The following is a 7791-nucleotide window of genomic DNA, read 5'->3' on the forward strand; positions in this document are numbered from 1 at the left end:
GTAAAATTCTGAACACATTAGAAAACTTTGAAACATCTTCAGAATATGACCACACACAATTTCAGTTAGATTCTGACATTGAGTATCTATCATATAGACAAATGTTTCTTTTCTCTATGGAAGAGTTTGATAGTTCCGCCATTGAGATCTTTTCAGGTAAAACATTGAATATCAACAAAAACTTGGAAAAATCACAACAGGGAGAGCTAACAAAAATCTTGCAAAAACATTCTACTGCATTTGCATGGGAGTATACCAATATGAAAGGTATTGACCCTAAGACTTGCATTCATCACATCTATATCGAGGAAAACAGTAAACCAATCAGACAATCTCAGAGAAGGATGAATCCAAACCTTAGGGAGATAGTGAAAGAAGAGCTTCAAAAACTACTCAATTTCAACTTCATTTATCCAATTTTAGATAGCCGATGGGTTTCTCCTTTGGTTATAGTACCTAAAAGGAATGGTAAATGGAGGGTATGCATTGACTACAGGGAATTGAACAAAGCAAGTTTGAAGGATCACTTTCCTTTACCCTTTATCGATCAGGTATTAGATACTTTAGCAGGCAAAAAGTATTTTTCATTTTTGGATGGTTTTAGTGGCTATAATCAGATTCAGGTAGCACTTGAAGATCAAGATAAGACCACATTTACCTGTCCATGGGGAACTTTTGCTTACCGAGTACTTCCTTTTGGATTATGTAATGCACCCGCAACATTTCAAAGGGCAGTACTAGGAATCTTTTCTGATCTAATCCATGATGTGTAGAGGTTTATATGGATGATTTTATAGTTTATGGTAATTCATTTGAAGAGGCATTAGAGAAGCTGGAAAAAGTCCTTATAAGATGTAAAGAAACAAACCTTTCATTAAGTCATGAAAAATGCTTTATGATGTTTACTGAAGGTATTGTTTTGGGACATCATATTTCGGGGGATGGGATTAAAGTTGATAGATCAAAAGTTGAAGTCATCCCCAAGTTGCCTATTCCAAATTGTCAAAAAAATGTTAGAAGTTTTCTTGGATTTATTGGATACTATAGAAGATTTATCGAAAACTTCACCAAAATAGCATCTCCACTCTTCAAATTACTTACAAAAGACTGTGAATTCAAATGGGATCCTGATTGTCAATCTGCATTTGAAACTTTGAAAACAAAAATCTCTGAATCACCCATTTTGAGAGGGCCAAATTGGAAACTTCCTTTCCATATTTCTACAGATGCTTCAGATACAGCTCTAGGAGCTGTGTTTGGTCAAAAGGATTTAGTTCCTTATGCCATTTACTACACCAGTAAAAATTTGACTCCCACCGAGTTGAACTATACTGTGACTGAAAAAGAGTTCTTAGCTGTTGTTCATGCAATCAATAAGTTTAGACATTATATAACAGGCTATGAAACTTTTGTCCATACTTATCCCTCTGAAATTAGATATCTAATGAACAAACTTGTTACTAATGGCAGAGTTACAAGATGGCTCTTACTTTTACAAGAATTCAATATTACTGTGTTGGATAGACCAGGGAAACAAAATACAGTAGCTGATTTGTTGTCTAGGATCCAAAATACTAATGAAGATTCTCCTGTAGAGGATAAGTTTCCAGATGAATATTTATTTGCAGTAACTACTAAGACTCCTTGGTATGCAGATATTGCTAACTATTTGGTTACAGGGAAGCTACCTCCACATTTATTTCCTAATGAAAAAAGAAGAATTATTCAGGAGAGTTCAAATTATTCATGGGTTTCTAACGAATTGTTTAAAACAGGGCTAGATTGTGTGATCAAAAGATGTGTTCGGGAAGATGAAATGCCTGACATCCTCAAGGCATGTCATGATGAACCATGCCGTGGACACTTTGCTGACAAAAGGATGGCCTATAAAATCCTTTCTTTAGGATATTATTGGCCTTCCCTCTTCAAAGATACAAAACAATATGTCAGAAGGTGTGACAGTTGCCAAAGAGTTGGGAGACCGACTCTTTCAAATGAAATGCCATTACAACCACATGTACTCATCGAATCCTTTGAAAAATGGGCTTTAGATTTTATTGGACCCATTAATCCACCATCTAACAGAAGAAATATATATTGGTATCACTGATTATGTCACTAAATGGGTAGAAGCCAAAGCATTTCCTTCTGCCACTGAAAATTCAGTTGTTAATTTTCTTTATGAGGATATTTTTACTTGTTTTGGTGTCCCAAGAGAAATTGTGACGGATTAGGGAAGTCAATTTACATCTAACTTGATGGAGAAGCTGATGGAAGAATACAAAATCAAGCACAGAAAATCTACTCCTTACCATCCACAAGCAAATGGCCAAGTGGAGTCTACAAACAAAGTTCTTGAGAGCGTCATCACCAAAACTGTCCATCTACACAGAAGAGATTGGGCAGAAAGGCTTCCTTAAGCCTTGTGGGCCTACAAAACTACATGGAGGAATACAACAGGACATTCTCCCTATGAACTTGTTTATCGGAAGAAGTCCTGCTCCCCATTGAATTTCAAGTCAAGACTTTCAAGATGGAAGTTCAGTTGAGGATGAATCTATCAGAAGCCCAAACGCACAGAATGAAGTAGCTGAATGAACTAGATGAGATCAGACAAGAAGCAATTTTAAGAACTGATCTAGTTCAACATCAAAGAGCTAAGTGGCATGACAGATACATCAAAGAGAAAAGTTTCAAGAGGGAGATTGGGCACTACTGTTTGATTCCAAGTTTAAAGACTTCAAAGGTTAATTTCAGACCCATTGGCTTGCGCCATATGAGATTGACAAAGTATTTAGCAATGGAGCGGTAAGAATCAAGACCATTGATGAATTTCAAACTCCTCTCATTGTGAATGGCCACCAATTGAAAATTTATCATAAGCCACTCTCAACACTCTCAAAAGAGGAATTTGTCAAAATGTTTCAAGAAAATTATGCAATAAGGCTGGTGAAGAAGAATCCTTCTTCCCCACCAGCCTAGCCTTTGTTTCTTTTAGTCAAAAAAATAAAATAAAAAATAAAAATAAAATAAAATAAAATTGTATAAGACTGAAAACCAATAACAGATTGGCTGTTTTATACAGAAAATGTAGAGTGAAAATCAGGGACACCTAACACTCTATATTTTCCAAAAAAAATAATCTTCTCTCCTTCTTTTTCCATCTTCACTCCACCTCATTTGCCATTCCACTCCATCTCCATCTCATTTTCATTTCACTTCACTCCGCTTCATCTCACTCCATTTCATTCCATTTCATCAATAAATATCCCTTTTAGGACCATTTGCACTAAGTTTTTATTATCTAACTATATTTGTTCAGCTAAGTGGGTGCTGTGTCAGTTTCCGCAGTTGGTAGCAGTTTCCGCAGCCAGAAGCAGTTTCCGCAGCCACCACTCTGTTTTTCAAATCCACAGTCAAAATGTTAGTGCAATAATCATGAAAATGCAGGTGTGATTGAGCATATGTTATGAAGACATGGAGCATCTCCAGACATCAATGAAGAGCAGATAGTTAAAAGTAATGAGCAACAAATGACAAGGTTTCCAAAGGTATGAGCAATTTTTTTTTTCAAATAGCAATTAAAGTCACGATTATGCATAGCTATCAAACCATAAAATCTCTACTATGTGCAATGATCGTCATGATAGCTCCATTACCCACTACCATCCCACGATATTATTCCGCACACCATGCATTCATTTCTTAACAATATCATGATTGATTTTCGGGTTTAAACTCATAGTCGACTGCACTTTCATTCACCACCTGTAATCATGAGATGTGACCTATCTCATTACGGCTCCTCTCCACCGCATTCTCCGCAGCAATTCATTAAAACGTGTAACATTTCGTACGCAGCCGTTTAATTCAAAATCTCAACTTCACTCCATTCCATTACCATTCTATTAAGACCATCTTCTTCACATACGTCTGCACTTCATCTTGTGAACTCACTACGGCTACTCATCTTCTGTTCCGCCTGTAATTCCGAAGCACCCCCGTTACCTGCTATCCATCTACTGATTGTAGCCACTGTATTTTGCCATAAACCCTGCAACCGAGCCACCTTCCCTCTGCTAAACCCTCACACACAATTGAATTTTCAGTTGAAATTCAAAACAGAGGAAGGAATGGGACGATTACTAAGGGTAGAACCAGAAGGACCTAAATATTTAGAAGGTTACCCTCAAGCAAAAGATTTGCTGAAGAAAGCAAAATGGTTACGCTTTATCCAAAAATTTAAGGGCCATAATAAAGAGGTAACCAAAGCCTTTGCACGGTCTTTCGATGGCCAGATGGTGGAAATTGGAGACTTAAAGCTCACGGTGACTGAAACAACAGTAGCAGCTGCCACAGGCTTACCCCAGGAAGGTGAGCGATGGTTTAAAAACAAAAGCGTGGACGAACAGGCATGGAGAATTATGCTACGAAACCCAGGTATGGACATCACTGTGTTTACAAAAGGAATTCCTGTTCATGCATTGAAAGAAGAATGGGCCAGCCTGCTGTTAGTTATCCAAAAATTTATCACTTGCGAAGGACATTTTGGTTCAATGTACATGTACCATGCTAGATTGTTGATGAACTTCTTAGAGAGTCAAACTCTTAATTTGCCTTATTTCTTACTGCTGAGTTTGAAAAAGATGAGTATCACAGTCCAAAAGCACATAGGAAATATAGAACCTCATCTATATCATCATGGACTTGTAAAGATTCTCATTGAAGACCAACTGAAGAAAAACAAAGATACCTGGGAACAATTCTTAATAAGAAATTACTTTCAAGAGCCATCTGAGGCATCTGAAAGTAGTACACCAAAGACACCGAGAAGGAGTAGGAGAAAAGAAAAGAGTGCCATAGCCCAAGACTCTCCTACTACCGAAACTCAAGAAGTTGGTCAAAAAGAAAAGGAGAAAAGAACTAAGGATAGGAAACAGTGAAAAGTGAAAGGCAAAAGAAACATAGAAGAAGTCTACCAATCACTTGAGCCATCTATAGAGGAAGATTATCAAACATTGTCTGAGAGATTAGTGCATCTTCAAGAACAGGCTGCTACAGCAAAGAAAAAGGAAAAAGGGAAATAGAGCATAGAAGAAGGGAGTACTAGTCCACCATATTTAAGAAGAAGCACCAGGCTTAGAGGAAAGGGGAGTAAAACACAAGTAAAACGGCCCCACTTCATTGAATTGGGTGGGGAAACACCCGAGAAACCTTCAGCTGGCCGTAGTCCACCTCGTCCTCAGCCAAGTATTGAAACTAGTCCTCCACATGTTGATGAAATCCCTTCTCGGCCAGAGCTAGAAAGCAGTCCTCCTCCTCCACAAGACTTTGAAGTCAGTCCAAGAAAAACACCTGAAATAGATCCCATTCAACAGGAGGTGTACGACTACCTTGAATCTTTAGAAAAGATAGCTACAGGCTCGAGTACCACTCTGCCCCACATGACACCAGATGCACAGGTTCAATCCTTAAAGCAAGAGGTGTTTGAATTAGAGGTTCTAAACATGAATATCAAGCAAAAAAATGAAGCACTTAAGGAGTAGAGCAAAGTAGATAAAATTATTCATGATAATGCTATGCTTCATTTGGGACTATGGCAAAAGAAGAACAAGAAACTAAAGAAAAAGTGCAGAAAGTTGAGCAGGGAATTGATCAATCTCAAATTCAAATGTCTGATAAGGAAACCCAGGATGGTGGTAGCACCAAGAAAGAAGAAAAGAGGACTAGATGTCCTAGCAGATTCTTCAGAACATATGGATTAAAGGGGAATGACTAAAATTTTGGTTGCATGAGGACATGCAACACCTTCACAGTGGGGGTATGTTGAGTCCCAAACTTGCATCTTCCCTATATACCTTTTCAGCCTTCTTTTCCATTTACTTGACCCACCAAGCTGTCAAATCATTGCACATTAGTTTAAAAAGAGCTTATAAATGGTTTCCTAACTATGTTTGTGACTGCTGTTTGATTTAGATTTTTGTTCAATTAGCTGCGGAAACTTGTCACTTTCTGCAGCCATTTTGTTAAAGACTATGTTACAGGTGTCCAATGGAGAATCCGGCCACATGGGCAAGCTGCAAATGACATGTACATGGAGTGTGTCCCCTTGGTTCAGCCGAATCACTCACAAACAACCATGGTCAAAGACGGTCAAAGGAGTGGTCAAACCAAGAGTTTTGCGGTGGCATGGCTCTGTTTTTCCCACGTGAAGTTTTGCGTGGCAAGATCCTCAATCTCCAGAGGTGTGCTAACACTTGTGGATCAATCCGTGAACCAAATCGAACAACCACCACTTCTTAGATTTATTTGTCATGACTACCATACTGCTAGATCTCAGGACGTGGAGATTTACGTGTCTGTTTGACAACGTAGAATTTAGGAATCAGTTACAACATTTTCACTTGTAAATAACGGGTTATCATACGTTTTATAGTTAGCTTTTACATGTAATATTGACTGTGTTTACGAGCCCACTGTGCCGTGCTCTATTTCTATGTTTTGACTGCACTTTAATATATGAGAAGACAACATTCTTAAGTTCAATTTGTGACTGAGTATTGATTGGCCGAGGTTGCAGAGGGCCCCTGTACACCAAGGCTCTGTATTTACTGTATATTTTCTCACTTGCTTTCATTATGTTATTGCTTTTATAATCATTTGCTTGTATATATTACGCTTTCCTGATATTTATACTAACTGCTGTTCATCTTTTCTTTTATGCTTTCTCATGATTGCTAGCTGATCAATATTTTTCTTTCAGGTTCTTGTAGGCAGCCCCGGTAAACTACATAGTTTTAATGATTAATGACATGAGATCATCTTGTCCTTTCTGCTGATTCATTTACTGAGTTTTAATTCCAGAATTGTCATTTCTTTCAGTTTTGTTTTGCTTATTTACTTTTCTGCAACTTAGATATCATATTACTCCTTTGTTTATGATTTCCTTCCTATAGCCAAGCGACTCAAATAGTGAGGAATCAGAATAGTACTTGATGTAGTATGATTTAATTTACTTTCCTGCAAGTTAGTGATTAAACTACTTATGTCATTTTCAGGAAATATTGAAATATGAATGAGTAGTTAAATCTTAGTTTCATTTTGTGCAATTTCATTTCCTGCAATTTAGATATCATATTACTCAACTTGTTTATGATTACTTCCTATAGCCAGAGCGAGTCGAAAGGTGAAGGGTCAGAATATGGGTTGAAGTAGTGTGATTTAGTTTGCTTTGCTTTTAGTCTTTGAATTGCTTTGAGTTCAGTTTTTGTTTTCTTTTTATACAATAGTAAGGATACTGGACTTCATTGTCACTAGTTCACTATTTTGGTATATTTTTATTTTCTTTTGAGAATTGATTTCATCACAGCCAGTTTGAAACCTTCTTTTTGAGAACTTTAAAGTTTGGAAAATCATTGTAGAAATCACCATTACCATCCATACTTGACCTTCAATTTTTCCATCTCACACTCCCTTTTGCTTTCTTCTCTGAGTTCTATTGATCATGATCTGTGCTATGATACCATGTGAAAAATCAGTTACTCGATTCGTACTGCAACAAATTGATGATATTTCTCCTATTTGTTAAATTACTTGAACAAATTAATTGCATTTTCTACAACAAATATTGAAATACATACACTGCAACCTACACAAAATAGAATACTGCGGAACTAAATATTGCACTAGAGAGAAATAAACACACACATATACAATGTTGTTTTTGGACAAATGTCCCGGAAAAACCCAATGTGGGAAAACTGGTGCAGTAGCTGAGGGATTTATTTATTA

The sequence above is a fragment of the Pinus tabuliformis genome, chromosome 9, assembly GCF_031772625.1.
Source record: "Pinus tabuliformis cultivar Carrire ecotype Pingquan chromosome 9, CPIR1, whole genome shotgun sequence".
NCBI lineage: Eukaryota > Viridiplantae > Streptophyta > Pinopsida > Pinales > Pinaceae > Pinus > Pinus tabuliformis.